Here is a 20268-nt window from a genome sequence, read left to right as displayed (position 1 = left end):
ACCAGTTTTGGCATCATCTTTGGGAGCTTCAGTCCTCGACTCCTCAGATGATTTACTAACGTTCTCATACACTTCGCTCACAACCTTTGCTACTTGCTTGGCGATGATAGCAGTAAGACGTTTGTCTCTCTTTTCTTGGCGAGTAAGTGGGGTTCGGTGTCCAGATGACGACATTGTCTGCAACAGACATTGTCGTAGGTCTCAGACACATCAAAATCGAATCTCACCTCACACGTTTACTACTTACTAAAGCTCAGGAACACGTTGAAGCACGTATCACATAAACACATAGGCACATAGCCACGGATTCACGTAGTCACAGAAGCACATAAGCACGTAAGCACGTAGGGCACAGAAACACAGAAGCACATACGCATTCAGTCATAGAGGCAGTCAGAATACAGAAACCTATCATTCAAAGCTTGCGAGTCATTCGAGTATAGCAATTGCGTATAATATATCGAATAGTATAGTTTAGTATAAGCGTATAGCATAATGTAATGTTGTCCATATCGTAGCGACTTGCTAGCGTTTTGAGATAGAAGAGCAATGCAGGTTGTGTGTGTTGATCGAAGTGAGAGCAAAAATCGAGTAAATATCAAAATTAAACACATAAACAGTTAAACACATAAACGAGTCATCAGAGTTAGCGGTTGCGGGCTCAGAATCGAAACACGTAAAAATCAAGAAATAGATTGTCTGCGGCTATTAGACATTGACTACTCAAAGCGATTCGTCTATTCTCAAGGATGCAATGACAATTCCTTGTTGTCCTAATAGACTATGCTCTATCACCGTCATGCGGTGAATGGCACTCGTCCTTTCAGTCGTTTAAGCACTCGAGTCCTTGGAATCCATCGAAACCTTGGTGAGAGTTTTGGTAAAATCCATGGATAAGCCGTCAAGGTTAGGGTTTCACCCCTGGCTTAACAGCTTCCCCTTGATTTTAGTAAAATAGAGGAGATTATTCATCAAAATATGGATTTCACTCCTGATTTGGTATAATTCTCCCGTTGAACAAGCGTTCGTTATTGAAAAGAATGAAGAAATCATTGATAAGTTGATAAAAATAGCATTGATCAAGCAATTTAGTCAAGAGTTTGCGGTTTTCACACCTAGTCTCGACTAAATCGCCTGCCTATATTGAAAACTTGAGTGTAGTGATAGTGTAGTATAGGCGAGAAATAGCAGGATATAGAGCATATAAGCTTGGTCTGTTGGTTCCTAACTATAGTCTAGGTCTCTAATACATCGACCTGGACTAGGTCGTGTCTTGCCTAATTCCCTATAGTTATGGCTCTGATACCAATCTGTCACACCCCAACCGATGGCGGAATCATCGGGGCATGGCACTGAGCGAAACAGATTGTCCAGAAGATTCTATAACAATTATCATTACTATTTAATTTAAATAATACGTCCCATACCGTATCTCAAATAGCAAACAAATTATTACAAATAAAAATCCAGGCAAATATTCTGTTCCGACAACTCAGATTTAAATATAAAAATTATTCATCTGCTTCTAGAGACTCATGCTACAAGATCTACAGACAACTATGCTCTAGACACTTATTCTAGCCTCGTCTTCCTAGCAGATAAGCATCCTAATTGCCTGTCACACACGTTAAAATAAAAGTCAATACATAAAATGTAAAGGTGAGCATACAAGTTTTATAATAGCATAATAGTGTTCGAAATAGTTTACGCATAACAAGCACGTACACAGAGGAAAACGAAGCATGTTAATTATCGATATGGATCTATCGATACCAATGACTGCGGGTTGACTGCCCGAGGCAGTTCGCAATACCTGATTACCACCGTAATCCATGCAAGTAATTGTCCTTAACAACCCCCGCGTGAACGGGTGCTAAGTCTAAACTATAGTACTATCGTCGTTAAGGCAGGTAGACAACATTCCACGTGTAAACATAACAACAAGCATTCATTTAGTCACGTAATACATGCGGTAACGGTTGGCGTTTAAAATGTTGCGTAGTGTGTTTGATGTGATTTCGTATAAGTAACGTACGTAACACCCAAAAGTGCTGAAAGCAAAAAGGGATCGAGTATACTCACAGCGATTGATGGATTGAAGGGAGCGCTTGAGAGTATGGTTAGCCTGAATAGTTTGATAGCATAACGATAAGCAACGCGTAAAACGGAAACTAGTGTTGGAGGGTCGGACAGATGGTTGATCGGACGGCTGACCGTTCGGTTGACAGTCCGTTCGGACAGTTGTCCGGTCGGTCGGTAGGCCGATCGGATGGTTGTTCGAGTGGATTGTTTCTTCCTTTGTGAAGGATGTGTTTTTCTATGATGGTTTGACCTTTTGAAGTTTTTGTTGTAGCATTTGAAAACATTGAAGTATCTTTGATGTGTGCTAAACAGACTATAAAAATTAACTAAATTAGACTCTCTAAGCTAGACATGACAAAGCTTTAAATTCTAGACTCGACCTAAACCACACAATCGGCAAGTGTACCGATCAATGTAGTATAACCTAGGAAGTCCGGATATCGAACCACAGAACTCTATGTATCACGCAAATTAGACTCTAACAGACACAGACAGACACGACTCAAACTTGTTTAATTGTTTTTTTTGGGGGGGGGGGTTACGGAAAATCTAGGAAATCTATATTAAACTACTAAATTAAACTAGAACTAAACTAATACGAAATAAGACTGAGGACTTTCCTTATATGAGAACGAGACCACCTAGACAAGAATCCTGGATCATTTTTAAGAGATTACCGATTAAGTTAACCGCATGAATTATGGAACCGGGATCATGTGATACTAAACCTATTAAGAACCAACTAAGCCCCTCGACCCTTCTCAAGGAGAAACCTGTGGAACTACCTAGGCCGTTAATCCTACCGGTTATTAGGCTTCTTCCCAGTTGTCTAATTATTGTGTAAGTACCCTAATATTGACCTACTCTTTCCCAATCATAGATCTAGGGTAGTTTGGAATAATTAATTTGACTTGATAGACTAATAAAACCGACAGGTAAACCAAGACATGACATTTCCCAAGGACTATCTAAAGCAATTCGCTGGGTAAGACCTACCAATAGCCCCTCACTTCCCAGGTATTAGGACTAGTAGAACACTAAGACTTAGCAAATTATTACCATTTACTTCTAGAGATTACCGGCCGATTCTCCCTAAAGAGCTAAGGTTTTCTTACGTGATATAGACACTCACCGAAATCCTAAACCCTAATATGACTCTATGTTGTGATAGACCGTCGCTAAGAATCATATGAAGCAAATAATAACAATATATCGAATCAAAGCACGCATATACATCAAACCATTAAACCAAACCGTTTACTAAACACAATTAATCCATAAAAATCATGCAATTAATAAAACCGGTAAAATCTTTACATCAATCCATTCATCAAGTCTAGGTGGCTTAAATGTTTAGCCAAGCATACTAAAACGTGAAAACAAAACAAAGATGTCTAACAACGAATTCATCATAACAAGTTTCAAAGAAAGATATCGACAAAACAAGGGATTAGAAAACCCGATAGATCCTTCGATTCTTCGCCCTTGACTCGTACCGATGATTCCAAAGCCTTGAGATCTCTGATTGTGCGCCAAGAATGCTCCAAGATTGCCCAAAGATGTCTCAAATTCGTAATTAAGGTTATCAATTGAGTTTTCTTGGGAATTAATCTTCAAACCCTAGCTGGAAATCAATAATTCTCGAACTTACACCCCTCGCGCGACGGCAAGGAGGTCTCGCGTCACGCGGCGCCTCCAAATCCTGATTTTCTTAGTTTTTATTTAATTTCGATTTCCAGCTTCTCCGACGCGCGTACGAATCCTGTTTTTCTTCCAAACTGCTCGTTTTGACTCGTTTTTCATCACTTTAAGCTACGGGACCTGAAATCAAAGCTTAACATCAGCAGTATCGAAATTATAACCTAAACTAGACTCAAAATAACCGAAAACGGACCAAAATATACACTATAAACATATGTACTTTGCAGTACATCAAACATCCCCACACTTACTCTTTTTTCGTCCTCGAAAAAGAATTATGCAACGGAATCATAGACAAATAATCACTCGGGTCGAAAATTATAGGTATAATTAATTAAAAACCAAGGCTTGCATTAGCTGCGATTGCGAATATATTTATCCACTTAAACCCAAGTCCAATCCTAAGCCCTTATCATGTGAATTTAATTTAAGTGCGGTCAGTCTACCTAGGGTCTCACGCTAGAATTTACGGTCCACCTACTCCCGCCTCAAGCTTATAGGACTAAAGGAACGATCACTGGACCAATTCCTAACCGTCTTATATCAAAACCACAAGAGTTCACAATCAGATTTTTTTTCTTTTTGTTTTTTTTTTTCTCATTCGTGAGTCTAGACGATGCTTTCCCTAACCAAGAGGCAATCCGGCTGTAGAGTCGCTAACCCCAACCACAGATTACTTAGGTTTCGGTACTTTTTTTTTCTTTTCTTTGCACGGTCGATTTCACACACCCTAGCGGTAATCTTGCTGTAGAGTCGCTATCCCCAGCTCAGACTACATAGGAATGCATTACTTTCATTTAGTTTCTAGCTCACTTTTTATTCTATTTTTTTTCATGATCACAAACTCTAACGGTTTTAACTTATAACGGTGCCCCTTATACTCTTATTGGTAGTCTTAGTTTCCTATATCTCCCAGGCGAAAACCCACTAGCAGACCGACAATTAAGGTATATTAGCTCAAAGGGACTTAAAACCAAACCCGGGCCTATCCACATATCCATAACTAGACGCAAGCTCAATTTATTATAATCTCATATTATTATTATTCGGACCAGAGCAAAAATTCATCTTTTTTATCATTTTCCGTTTTAATTGCAAACTTCCTTTTTTTATTCGAAAGACATTTTCTGATTTTTTCAATTTTTAGTTTTTTTTTTATTTTTTTCAAATTTTTGATTTTTTTTGTGTTTTTCATATTTATGACTCAAATATTTACAAGTATCCCATCCCCACACTTAGAGATTGCATTGTCCCTAATGCAAGAACGAAAATACGACTCAACAACTACCTAAAAAAAACTGCAACGAAATAAATAAAAATATACAACAACAACAACAAAAAGGGAAACGACTTAGCTGAGTATGTGAGACTGTCAAAGTGCCAGTCGTTTCCACATAGGCCCTCCAATACCGAACGTGCTCAGTAAACAATACCAAACTCTCTCACACACGAACGGAAAGCGGCTCCAAATCATCAACCTAAAACATAAATACCATACCAAACATACGAGTACCACGTGTTCAACATACCATTATCCAGAGTTCAAATGAAAATTAAATATATGTCATACAGATACAACCAAATCGAATTACTGAAACAGCATAGATAAAATAAAATATGAAAGGATATATATGCTGCTGCAGTCTGCTACATCACTCGTCCTCTGAATCTTCCTCCATCTGCTGGGTCCCCGAACCTCCAGCCTGCTGCCACCCGAACTGACCACTAAAAGCATAACCACTATGCCCCACCCACTGGTCATACCCCGGATACTGACCAGACATATGGGGTCTGCTGCTCGCCTCCATAAACTGGTGGAGGTAATAATCCCGCAAAGGTTGGAGGTATCTGAGCATCTAGTGACATACCCGACATCATATACCTGAGCATGTCGTCCTGTCGGTGGTGGCTCTGCATCGTCCACTGGTGGTCAACCCGCATCCTATCTTCAATCTGATCAAACCTCTGCTGTGTGTAGTCAAAAGCAGCCTCAGGAGTGAACGGGTCAGGTCTCGGCTGTCTAACTGGCTGCTGTGGAGGAGGAGTCTCACGCCTCTGTCGAGGCATCGGCTGTCGCTGCTGAGGAGCACCCACTTCATAATTCCATTCTGGCGGGTTCGTATTTGTCAGAATACCCGCCAACTGTAAGTCCGCAACATTCCAATAAACTGTCGGGAAACTCTCATGCATCTGCCCCTCCTTGTATTTTGTGAAGGCCCGTAAATTCCTTGCCAGCCTATATATGTAAGGCCCAAGATCCATAGCAACCCTTTTTCCTCCCCGACGAGGTTGATTGCACGACCATGCAAAGAAACTTGCCAAGTTCCAGTTTCTCTTCTCCACCATGCACATTAGAGCAAAGATTTCCAACAAATTTGCTTTATTTTCACCCGACTTCCTCGCCACAACCGTAGTCGCCAACATTTTCAAAATATATCTATATATAGGGTCACGAACTGATGTGATCAGGTTCGCGTTATCGAACGGTTGGGTAGCTATCTCCTCCCAAAATCTCTTCAACACCGTCGAATCTAAACACTTTGGCCGAGGATGAGTGTACACACCCCTCAAACCATTAACGAACTCCTCTGTTTTCACCTCCTCTTCCGTGTAAAAACCCAACACCACACCAAACTGAGCAATACTCAGCTCCGTATATTGCGGCCAATCACAATCCATTGCCGCTCTCAGTCTCGGGCCCAACAATTCCGCTACTCGTTCACTCGCCCCCATGCTTTCTAACCAACCCCAATTAATAGTACGATGCTCCAACATTTGAGTTGTTATATATTTCTTTAGCTTCACCCTCTCATCACTGTCTTCTTCGAAATCTAAGACCGGGTGATCAACTATCCTCTCCACTCGGGAATACACTCTCCTATCGTTCCCCCGATACTTGATCTTCCTTTTTCTCGGATTAAACGAAGAGCCTTCACCCGACATGTTTCTACAAAACATGAAAGATTTGACAAGAAAAACAATGCAGAATGTTAGTAATCACAAACTATTTTTGGTGTTTTTAATTTTTTAAATTTAATTTTTTTTTAACAATGTACCTTCAAATGACGGCCGTATAGCATTTCGTTCGCGGCCGTTGTTTGAAAACAAATGACATTATCGCAAAATAACTTAAAAACAAACCGAACTCCGCCCGAATGGAGATTGAGTACGAGCGGAATGGTTTAGTAATCAAGTGATGCAACAATAGGACTATACTAAGACTCTAAACACACCAAAATGACTCGTACCACACAAACGACGCTAACGACGCAAAACACGACACTAAGACGCAAAATACAACCAAAGTTAGGATCATTACCCTCTCCCGGCACTTTAATTGTCCTCAATTAAGCATAAGTGCCAAAATATCCCCACACTTGAGGCTAAGCACGTGAGAGTTTGAAACTTTTAAATCATAACGCGACGTTTTGGCAACAAAACCCGTTTAGAAAACCAATTAGATTTGCAAAAATTAGTTCAAAAACCTATTTCTTTTAGAAAAAAACTTCTTAGTGTTAGCCAAACAAACCCCTAAAGCTCAAACACGTGGCCTAATCGTCCAAACATACCCCACAAGTCTCAAACAACCCCCAAGCAAACCAACCCGAACCATCCGCAAGCCCCATTGTATGTAAACATACCAAACAAAACCACCTGCATACCATTAGCATCACTAACGGGTCAAAAATTCCAACTTTAGCAAACTACCCAAACCCTAGACCTAAAACATGACTGACCCGACACTACAACTATGAAATAAAGTTACATACTAACAAGAAATCACAGAAATCGTACCTTGGAATCGGATTTAGCAAGAAAAATGAGACCTTAAAGTTGTGGTGCACGAAACCGTTGAAAAACGCGAAGATCTACCGCGATTTCGGGTGAAATTGATGGATGGTATTGTAGGGAACGTGATTGTGGTGATTTAGGAAGACGAATGGAGTGATTTGGTGGAAAAATGAGTGAGATATGGCAATTTAGGTGTTCTTGGCGACTAGGGTTTTGAAGATGGAAAAGGAAATCGTTTCAGCAACAGGTTCAACTTAAAACGTTTTAATCCGGTTTAGGGGGGTCTCGCGTGACGCCAGGGGTCGGGGGGGGGGGGGTCTCGCGTAACGCGGCGGGTCGATTTTTGTTCTTTTTGAACTTCTTTGCTTAGCGCGACGCGAAGGCCCTTGGCGTTACGCCAAGGGCCATTTTTCACAGAATGTCACGTAAAATTTGCTTGTTCATGCCTTAGAAAAAATTTTCAACAATTTCCCAAACCATCCAAAACCCATAAAATTTTTTCTAAGTGTCCAAGAAACATACCTGGGGACCTCTTTTCTCATGCTTTTTCCGTTCCATAGCGGTGATGAAACCTGCAAAATTCTTAACGGCACAAAACAAACACCGAAAAACTACGAAAATACTCGTTAGAACACGAAAATACGCAAACGATGACTCATATACACACGATACAAAATGTACACTTGGGCTTTCACCCAAAACACTAATTGGCGGCTTTTGGTTGGATTTCGAGAGGAATTTCCTCCCGCTCATCCTCATTTATTGCTTCTCCAACGTACTGTTTCAACCGATGGCCATTCACCGTCCAAGTACGGCCATCCTTCTCATCCATGATTTCCACCGCTCCATACGGAAACACATAGTGAACCATAAAAGGTCCCAACCACTTCGATTTCAACTTACCTGCAAAGTGCTTCAATCTTGAGTTGTACAGAAGCACTCTGTCGCCTTTGCTAAACTCCTTCACTTTCCTCAACCTTCTATCATGTAACAACTTTGTTCTCTCCTTGATTCCCAACGATCGAGCATACGCTGTATCCCTAAGCTCCTCAAGCTCATGAATTTGAAAGAAACGCTTCCTAGCGGCTTCGGTCATGTCTAAATTAACAGTTTTTAATGCCCAAAGCGCTCTATGCTCTAACTCTACAGGAAGATGATAAGCATTTCCATAGACGATCATAAAAGGTGTGGTTCCTAAAGGTGTCTTGTAAGCGGTTCTAAATGCCCACAATGCATCGTCTAGCTTGTCCGACCAATCTTTCCTATTTTTACCCACCGTTTTCTCTAAAATTCGTTTAATACCGCGATTTGCATTCTCCACTTGTCCACTTGTTTGTGAATGATATGCGGTAGACAAACGATGAGTGACACCGTAGCGTGCAAGCAACTTCTCCATCAATGCATTGCAAAAGTGAGTGCCACGGTCACTAATTAAGGCTTTAGGAGTACCGAAGCGGGAAAAGAGCTTTTTGAGAAATTTCAACACTACTCGGGCTTCGTTTGTGGGAAGAGCTTGGGCCTCAACCCATTTAGACACGTAGTCAATCGCCACGAGTATATAACGGTTTCCTTTGGAGGTTGGGAAAGGTCCCATGAAGTCGATGCCCCAAACGTCAAAAACTTCCACTACTTGTATGGGGTTTTGAGGCATCTCATCTTTGGCGGAAATATTGCCGGTTCGTTGACATGCATCACACATCTTCACGAACTCCTCGGCATCTCTAAGAACGGTAGGCCAATAGAAACCACAATCGAATACCTTTTGAGCGGTGGAGTGTGCACCATGGTGTCCTCCCGTGAGGCCCTCATGCACATGCTTTATGATGTTCCACCCCTCCTCTCTTGACACACAACGTCTAAGAACTCTATCTCCTCCTATCCTAAAGAGAAAAGGATCGTCCCACACATACTTCCTCGCCTCACTAATTAAACGCTTCTTTTGTTGTGTGGACATCCCTTTCATAACAGTGCCACTAGAGAGGTAATTCGCTAAGTCGCAAAACCATGGCAATCCTTCTTTCTCGGCCTCAACAAACTCTATAGACTCGTGAGGGAACGTGTCTCCAATCTCCTCCTCACGAATCTCTTCTCTCTTGGGATCCTCTAGACCCGATAAATGATCGGCTGCCACATTCTCGGCCCCTCTCTTGTCCATAATCTCAATATCAAACTCGCTAAGCAAAAGAATCCACCGAATGAGTCGGGGTTTAGCGTCTTTCTTTTGAAAAAGAAAACGTAATGCGGAATGGTCGGTGAAATCAATTGTCTTGGATAAAACGAGGTACGAGCGGAACTTATCGAAAGCGAAAACTAGGGCTAAAAGCTCTTTCTCCGTGGTAGTGTAGTTTTCTTGAGCATCATTGAGCGTCTTGCTCGCATAGTAGATAGGGTTGAAGTGCTTATCCTTTCTTTGTCCTAATACCGCTCCAACGGCATTGTCACTCGCATCACACATGAACTCAAACGGCAAGCTCCAGTCGGGCGAGATAAGAATAGGTGCACTAACCAACTGTTCCTTCAAGAAGTTGAAGGCTTTTAAACACTCCTCGTCGAAGACGAATGGAACATCCTTTTCTAGCAAACGGGTCATGGGGCGGGTGATTTTTGAAAAATCCCTAATGAAGCGCCTATAGAAACCCGCATGCCCTAGGAAACTCCTAATCGACTTAACACTCGTGGGTGGAGGTAACCTACTAATGGTGTCTATTTTCGCACGATCTACCTCAATACCCTCTCTCGATATCTTATGCCCTAACACTATACCTTCCGTCACCATGAAGTGACACTTCTCCCAGTTTAGCATAAGCTTCGTCTCTACACATCCTCTCCAAATTCTTCAAACACACCTCGAAAGAATCACCATAAACTGAAAAGTCATCCATGAAAACCTCCATGGAAGTCTCTATCATATCCTGAAATATGGCGACCATGCAACGCTGAAAAGTAGCTGGAGCGTTACATAACCTGAATGGCATGCGTCGGTACGCATAGGTGCCATAGGGGCATGTGAAGGTGGTCTTATCCTGATCCTCCGGTGCGATGGGGATCTGGAAGTAACCGGAAAAGCCGTCTAGAAAACAATAAAATTGTTGACCGGCGAGACGCTCCAACATTTGATCTATGAAAGGCAATGGGAAGTGGTCTTTACGGGTGGCATCATTCAACTTTCGGTAGTCGATGCACACACGCCACCCCGTGACCGTGCGAGAAGGGATAAGCTCGTTCTTTTCGTTCATGACAATGGTCATCCCCCCCTTCTTGGGGACAACCTGAGTGGGACTAACCCAAGGTGAACCAGAAATGGGATATATCATCCCCGCATCAAGGAGTTTAAGAACCTCCTTCTTCACTACATCTTGCATGTTGAGGTTAAGCCTCCTTTGGGGTTGCACCACCGGTTTATAATAATCCTCCATGAGTATCCGGTGGGTGCAATAGGAAGGGCTTATGCCCTTAATGTCGGACAACCTCCATGCAATGGCCTCTTTGTTGGCCCTCAACACATCTAACAACCTCACTTTCTCACTCTCCTCTAACTCGGATGAAATAATAACAGGTAGCTCGGAACCCTCCCCTAAGAAAGCATACTCTAGATGAAATGGAAGTACCTTAAGTTCTAAGGGTGGGGGTTGGGTGGTGTCATCACTAACCGCTAACACATCGGGGATTAAAGGAATCCCCTCCTCTTCAACTTCACCTACATTCTCCAACTCCTCTTCTACCGTCTCTCCTACCTTCTCTCCTACCACTAGGTCCGCTCCACTAATGTACTCTAAGCAATGGTCGACACACGAGATAAACGAGTTCAAAAAGTAGACGGAATGGCAAGGACCACTGTGACACTCGAGGTTTTTTTCCGAACGATCACCTTGTAATATTTTGTGTGTATATAAATATTATTAAATGGAAACGTGATTTTTACTTGATATGTGTTGTGTATGTGTATTATATATAAATATATAAGAGCCGAGACCACGACCCGAGACCATGACTCGCAACCGGGCGGTTGCGAGTGGGCCACTCGGTCTCGAGTGGGCCTAGTGAGCCGAAACCGGTTGGGCCGAAACCCCCTTGGCCTACTTGATGCTTGGTGTATAAATTCCAACCTTTCCCACACTTGTCTCATTTGGTTGCACAAACACTCCCACACTTCTCTTACTCTCTCTCAACTAGAAAACCCTCAACTACATTCCATTCCCTTACAACTTTCGGTTCAAGCTTGGATCTCGGTCAAGGAGTATCGGACAAGAAACTCGGTCAAGACTATCACTCGTACACCCCATCTTTTCGGTTCTCTTCTCTTTGTTTTTGGCTCCTTTCTTCATAACCGGTTAGTATCATCTTTTTGTGTATAAGATTTATGAATGTTTATGATCTAGAAAATGCTTGGTTAGAAACATTATGCATGATTCTAGGGTGATTTGTGAAGTAAACTATATGTGAAAACCATTTATGTGAGAGTACTTGTGACATGTTTAAAATGACTAGAAAATGGTAGTCTAAGAATGTGTATGGCTAACCAAACTATACTTCTTTAATTCTTGCAAAGATGATGATACTAAACATAAGATTTCGGCTATATATTGTATGTTCTTTGTTCTTGCCATGATAATCTTGTTGTAAATAGGTGATTTTTGGTTCATAAATGTATGATTTTGTTAAGGAGAAAACCCTAGAAAACTATGAACATTTGATGAACTAGTTGAAGATGGTTTGAAGATTTAAAATGGCAAAGTTTGATCTATATTTTACGAAAGGCAGATTAGGAAAAGTGTTTGTAGAAACCTTATTGGTTGTTTCCTAATATGGGTCTGATTTCACATGTACAAATTGGACTGTCTTTTCTGCATCATCACGTGTGTATGAAAGTGACAGATTACGACTCGCAACGACGGCATTACGACTCGAAACCACACCGTTGCGACTCGCAACCAAAGCATGACAAGTCGAAACCACGTGGTTACGACTCGAGACTACGACGGTTGCGACTCGCAACCAACACGTGACAACTCGAGACCACAGTTGCGACTCGCAACCACAGCGTGACAAGCCGCAACCACTTGGTTGCGACTCGAGACCAGCTGGTTGCGACTGGGCTGTCCATTTTGGTTATTGGGCCATTCTGTGTTAACTTGGGCTATCTGTTAAATGGACTATGTGTTGCTGTGTTCAGCTTGACTGTGTTATTGTTAGGGCCGGCCCAATAATCCCATGACTATTACTTGTATGTATGCATGTTATGTGCCTGTATATGTTCTTACGTAATTACTTGCATACCGAACCTGACCTATACCGGTAACCATGTTAGGACGTGGTGACCAACGTGTTTGACAAGTAACCTAAACCTACCGAGCAACCCAAGGTGAGTTCACAATTTAAAAGCATGCGTCCCGGTGGTTTGGGACACGAGACTAACAACCCTATCCCCTGGTAAAAGGGGATACCATTTACATACCTTCCCTAGTTATTGGGAACAAAACTTACTTTTCCTTCCCGGGTATTGGGAAACCTTTTGGTTAATTACTGTTTATACGGATTGCAACTAACGGCACTAAACGAAACTCTATCACTCAAGTCCCTACTACAAATACCGATTAGTCGCCGGGTTAGGCGAACGGGTTATTAGTTGATAGCGCTATTTAGGTGTTTACCAGCCTCACACCGTGCCCTGGTTTGGGACGGTCGTGAACTAATGTACTCAGATATTCGTCAATGATGATAGAACATTGACATCGGGGCATCCTGCGGATACGCAACGGTTACCTAGTGTTCGGTATTGGAAAAACAGTTTAGTCGCTAACTTTTGGGGTAGCTCCCCAGGGCATGTATAAACGGATAAATTAACCGGTGAAACAGAGTTTTTGGTAATTAAAACTGGACAACTAGTGAACTCACTCAGCATTATTGTTGACCCTCTTACTGCATGCTTTGCAGGTAACCAGTGACGAAGGAGCTTGCAGCTTGGGGACGTGTAGTGTCCGTTCACCCTTGTGTCGGGTGTTATCTTATTTTGAATCATGAACTTTGTTTTAAACTACCGTACTTATGCTTCCGCTACTTATTACTGTTTTGAACATTAAAACTTTAAACTCTGAACATAATATTTGCTAAGCTTATGAATAGTAAGTATTACTTTTGTTAATAACCAAAGTATTCGGTATAATTGGTGGCTGGATCCTGGTCAGTCACGCCCCCGAAGCGGGTGTTATCCGCAGGTGGATTTTGGGGGTGTGACAGATTGGTATCAGAGCCAGGTTTTAGTGAACTTGGTTTTAAAAAGGGAAAAATCTTTTTGGAAAAAAAAACCAGACTATAACCCGTGACTCGCGACGACACTACACTCCAAGTGCAAGGCTCGACACATTTGACCTCATAGCTCGGACCAGTGTTTACTTGTTTGCTTTATGTTTCCTGTTATGATATACGTACTAGTGTGCCTAAACTAGATAGATACACCTCTCTCTTCTATCTCATTCTCGCTACACTACGACATCACACTCATACTGTGTTTTCTGGTTATGAAGACAATGAGTGGACGTGGAAGAGGAAACATCAACATGACGCAGGCTCAGTTTACTAACCTGCTCAACACAGTGGCTGCGGCTTTTGCAGCTCACCCTTTAGGTAAGCTCGTTGTTTTAGGATGTTTAGATCCTACCGCCACATCGACTTTTCGTCTCTAAACCTATACGTTTCGCTTCTCACCCTTTAGGTCAGCATGCACCTGCGCAACCACCAGTGTGCACGTTCAAAACTTTCATGGATTGCAAGCCTCTCCCTTTCAACGGCACTGAGGGTGCCATAGGTCTTCTGCATTGGATTGAGAAAATTAAAGCTGTTTTTGCTGTTTGCGAGTGTCCCCCTGCGAACTGGGTGAAGTTTGCTACTGCTACGCTTGAAGGAAGCGCGCTTTCTTGGTGGAAGGCGCAGATTCAGATGTTTGGTTTGGAAACTGCTAATGCTACTGCATGGGAGGATTTCAAGGATATGATTAAGGATGAATACTGTCACCGGGATGACATCCACAAGCTTGAGAACGAGTACTATGAGCTCAAGATGGTTGGGTCAGAGATTGAAACCTACACCAAGTTGTCCAATGACTATGCTGCTCTTTGCCCAAACATGTCTCGACCTATGTACCGAAGGATCGAACTGTACATCAAGGGTTTGGCTCCAGAAATTCGAAGCCATGTCACTTCAGCCAACCACACTACCATTCAGCCGATTGTTCGACTTGCTCACAAACTCACTGATCAGGCCGTAGAGGAGGGCAGGTTGCCCAAAAGGATCGGTGCTACGGTTGGAACTTCTAGTGACAGCAAGCGTAAGTGGGAAGGAAGTCAGAGCAAGGATGCTAACCCCACTCAGGCCCCAGCGCAGCAAAGGAAAACTGAAAACAACAAGGGCACTCAGCAACAGGGTGGCTATCGTGGAAACCACCCCAAGTGCAACAAGTGCAATCGACATCACAGCGGGCAGTGTGTGAAGGGCCAGTGTCAGCGATGTAACAAAATGGGGCATGAGGCCAAGGATTGTAGAAGTCAGTTCCCAGCTAGACAGAACCAGCAACAACCTCAACAGCAACAGCAGCAGGGAAACAACCGGGCATGTTTTAAGTGTGGAGCTGAGGGGCACTTTAAGAAGGATTGCCCTGAACTGAATCAGAATCGCAACAATAATCAGGGAGCTGGGAACAACAATCAGAACAACAATGCTGGGAATGGTGCTAGAGGAAGAGCTTTCGTGATTGGAGCTGGTGAAGCAAGGAATGACCCCAATGTCGTGACGGGTAAGTTCCTACTCGATGATCGTTATGTTTCTGTGTTATTTGATTCCGGTGCCGATGCTAGTTATGTATCCCTACGTATTAGTAAGAAGCTTAAGCGTCCGCTTTCGTTACTAAGTTCTCCCCATATCGTCGAGTTAGCTAATGGTAGAAACATCGAGGCCTCACATGTTGTCAAAGGCTGCAAACTAGAGTTGTCTGGTCAGACATTTAGTATCGATCTTTTCCCTGTTACTCTCGGAAGCTTCGACGTCGTTATTGGTATGGATTGGTTATCCAAGCAACGCGCTGAGATCCTCTGTCAAGAGAAAGCAGTTCGTATTCCTCGCCGTTCTGGCAAACCCCTCGTTGTACAAGGTGGCAAAAGCGGAGAAGTCTCCGGCATTATCTCGTTCTTGAAAGCCCAGAAGTGTTTACGAAAAGGGCACACCGCTATCTTAGCACTTGTCACCAACACGCGGGAAAAGGAAAAGAGGATTGAAGACTTTCCAGTAGTGCGTGACTACCCTGAGGTATTTCCTGAGGAATTACCTGGACTCCCTCCCCATCGTCAGGTCGAATTCCAAATCGAGCTAGCTCCCGGAGCAGCGCCTATAGCTCGTGCACCTTATCGACTAGCCCCCGCAGAATTGAAGGAACTCTCGACGCAACTACAAGAACTTCTGGATAAAGGATTTATCCGTCCTAGTTCATCACCCTGGGGAGCACCGGTACTCTTTGTTAAGAAGAAGGATGGCACGTTCCGAATGTGTATAGACTATCGTGAGTTGAACAAGGTTACCATCAAGAATCGTTACCCTCTCCCGCGAATCGACGATTTGTTTGATCAACTGCAAGGATCGAGCTACTATTCAAAGATTGACCTGCGATCAGGCTATCATCAGCTGAGAGTTCGTAATGAAGACATTTCCAAGACTGCATTCAGAACTCGTTATGGTCATTATGAATTCCTCGTTATGCCCTTCGGAATGACCAACGCCCCTGCAGTGTTCATGGATCTTATGAACCGAGTATGTAAACCCTACCTCGACAAGTTCGTGATTGTGTTTATAGACGACATCTTGATCTACTCGAAAAGTCAGGAAGAGCATGAACAGCACCTACGCCTTATCCTCGAACTCCTTCGCAGTGAGCAACTGTATGCCAAGTTCTCGAAATGCGACTTCTGGCTTCGAGAAGTCCATTTCCTTGGGCACGTGGTTAACAAGGATGGAATCCACGTCGACCCTGCAAAGATCGATTCTATAAAGAATTGGCCTACCCCTAAGACTCCGACTGAAGTCCGCCAATTCTTGGGATTGGCAGGTTACTACCGCAGATTCATTCAGGGGTTCTCGAAGATTGCACAACCCCTCACTACGCTCACTCAGAAAGGCGTCATCTACAAGTGGAACGAAGCGCAGGAATCTGCTTTTCAGAAACTTAAGGATAACCTCTGCAGTGCTCCTATTCTCTCGTTACCTGAAGGCACGGACGACTTTGTGGTGTACTGCGATGCGTCTATTCATGGACTCGGTTGCGTGTTGATGCAACGCGAGAAAGTTATTGCTTACGCCTCTCGACAACTCAAGACACACGAAAGGAACTACACAACACATGATTTGGAGCTAGGAGCAGTGATATTTGCGCTTAAGATATGGAGACATTACCTGTACGGTACCAAGTGCACCATTTACACCGATCACAGGAGCCTCGAGCATATCTTCAAGCAGAAGGAATTAAACATGCGACAACGTCGATGGGTCGAACTTCTGAATGATTATGAATGCGCCATCAAGTATCATCCGGGCAAGGCCAATGTTGTGGCAGACGCCCTCAGTCGAAAGGACACTATACCAAAACGCGTGCGAGCATTACAACTTACCATCCAGTCTAGTCTCCCTACCCAGATCAGAAACGCTCAGGTTGAAGCTTTGAAACCGGAAAACATCAGGGCTGAGTCCCTGCGAGGATCGAGACAGCAACTAGAGCAGAAAGAAGACGGCGCCTACTATGTGGCAGGGCGCATTTGGGTCCCACTTTACGGAGATCTACGAGAGCTTGTGATGGACGAAGCTCATAAGTCCCGTTATTCAGTACATCCTGGTTCAGATAAGATGTACCACGACTTAAGGACCACTTACTGGTGGCCTGGCATGAAAGCCCACATAGCAGCCTATGTTGGCAAATGTTTGACCTGCGCAAGAGTCAAGATCGAGTATCAGAAACCAGCAGGCCTACTACAGCAACCGGAAATCCCGAAGTGGAAATGGGAGCAGATTTCCATGGATTTTGTTACAGGGCTACCTAGATCTCAACGCGGGAATGATACTATTTGGGTGATAGTAGATCGTTTGACTAAGTCTGCACACTTTCTGGCCATTAAGGAAACAGACAAGTTTTCTACCTTGGCAGAAATCTATTTAAAGGAAGTAGTCTCCAGGCACGGGGTGCCAACTTCTATTATTTCCGACCGAGACGCTCGTTTTACTTCCGAGTTGTGGCAAGCTATGCACAAATGCTTTGGCTCACGTTTGGACATGAGCACCGCTTATCACCCGCAAACGGATGGGCAGTCTGAACGCACCATCCAAACCTTGGAAGACATGCTTAGAGCATGTGTGATCGATTTTGGCAAGAATTGGGAGAAGCATCTACCGTTAGTGGAATTCTCCTACAACAACAGCTATCACACTAGCATTCAGGCGGCACCTTTTGAGGCATTGTACGGTCGTAAATGCCGATCACCTCTCTGCTGGGCGGAAGTCGGTGATAGTCAACTCACAGGCCCAGAACTGGTAGTAGACACAACAGAAAAGATTTCCCAGATCAGGCAACGCATGGCGGCAGCTCGTGACCGTCAGAAAAGCTACGCTGACAAGCGTAGGAAACCATTAGAATTCCAGGTCGGGGACCGGGTTCTACTTAAAGTCTCACCCTGGAAGGGTGTGGTTCGTTTCGGTAAACGGGGCAAGCTGAATCCACGGTATGTTGGACCATTCGAAATTACCGAGAAAATCGGTAAGGTTGCTTATAGATTAAACCTGCCTGCAGAGCTGAGTGCAGTGCACAACGTTTTTCACATATCTAACCTGAAGAAGTGTTTGTCGGATGAAACACTTGTGATTCCTTTTAAGGAACTGACGATTGATGAACAGCTACACTTTACTGAGGAACCGATTGAGATCACGGATCGAGAAATCAAAACCCTCAAACGTAGCCAGATACCCCTTGTGCGAGTTCGTTGGAACTCACGGCGCGGCCCAGAGTTTACCTGGGAGCGGGAGGACCAGATGAAGTCCAAGTATCCCCAGTTATTCCCAAACGAAAACCCCAGCACTGAAGCTACAACCGAATTTCGGGACGAAATTCCAAACTAACGGGGGGATGATGTGACACCCCGTTGAAACACGCTAGCTTGGCAGTGGCTGCTTCAACTTTCGGGACGAAAGTTCTTAAAACTTGGGGATGATGTGACACTCGAGGTTTTTTTCCGAACGATCACCTTGTAATATTTTGTGTGTATATAAATATTATTAAATGGAAACGTGATTTTTACTTGATATGTGTTGTGTATGTGTATTATATATAAATATATAAGAGCCGAGACCACGACCCGAGACCATGACTCGCAACCGGGCGGTTGCGAGTGGGCCACTCGGTCTCGAGTGGGCCTAGTGAGCCGAAACCGGTTGGGCCGAAACCCCCTTGGCCTACTTGATGCTTGGTGTATAAATTCCAACCTTTCCCACACTTGTCTCATTTGGTTGCACAAACACTCCCACACTTCTCTTACTCTCTCTCAACTAGAAAACCCTCAACTACATTCCATTCCCTTACAACTTTCGGTTCAAGCTTGGATCTCGGTCAAGGAGTATCGGACAAGAAACTCGGTCAAGACTATCACTCGTACACCCCATCTTTTCGGTTCTCTTCTCTTTGTTTTTGGCTCCTTTCTTCATAACCGGTTAGTATCATCTTTTTGTGTATAAGATTTATGAATGTTTATGATCTAGAAAATGCTTGGTTAGAAACATTATGCATGATTCTAGGGTGATTTGTGAAGTAAACTATATGTGAAAACCATTTATGTGAGAGTACTTGTGACATGTTTAAAATGACTAGAAAATGGTAGTCTAAGAATGTGTATGGCTAACCAAACTATACTTCTTTAATTCTTGCAAAGATGATGATACTAAACATAAGATTTCGGCTATATATTGTATGTTCTTTGTTCTTGCCATGATAATCTTGTTGTAAATAGGTGATTTTTGGTTCATAAATGTATGATTTTGTTAAGGAGAAAACCCTAGAAAACTATGAACATTTGATGAACTAGTTGAAGATGGTTTGAAGATTTAAAATGGCAAAGTTTGATCTATATTTTACGAAAGGCAGATTAGGAAAAGTGTTTGTAGAAACCTTATTGGTTGTTTCCTAATATGGGTCTGATTTCACATGTACAAATTGGACTGTCTTTTCTGCATCATCACGTGTGTATGAAAGTGACAGATTACGACTCGCAACGACGGCATTACGACTCGAAACCACACCGTTGCGACTCGCAACCAAAGCATGACAAGTCGAAACCACGTGGTTACGACTCGAGACTACGACGGTTGCGACTCGCAACCAACACGTGACAACTCGAGACCACAGTTGCGACTCGCAACCACAGCGTGACAAGCCGCAACCACTTGGTTGCGACTCGAGACCAGCTGGTTGCGACTGGGCTGTCCATTTTGGTTATTGGGCCATTCTGTGTTAACTTGGGCTATCTGTTAAATGGACTATGTGTTGCTGTGTTCAGCTTGACTGTGTTATTGTTAGGGCCGGCCCAATAATCCCATGACTATTACTTGTATGTATGCATGTTATGTGCCTGTATATGTTCTTACGTAATTACTTGCATACCGAACCTGACCTAT

This window comes from Helianthus annuus, chromosome 15 (assembly GCF_002127325.2).
Source record: "Helianthus annuus cultivar XRQ/B chromosome 15, HanXRQr2.0-SUNRISE, whole genome shotgun sequence".
Classification (NCBI taxonomy): domain Eukaryota; kingdom Viridiplantae; phylum Streptophyta; class Magnoliopsida; order Asterales; family Asteraceae; genus Helianthus; species Helianthus annuus.
The sequence above is the reverse complement of the archived record's forward strand: the minus strand, read 5'-3'. Positions refer to the sequence as shown.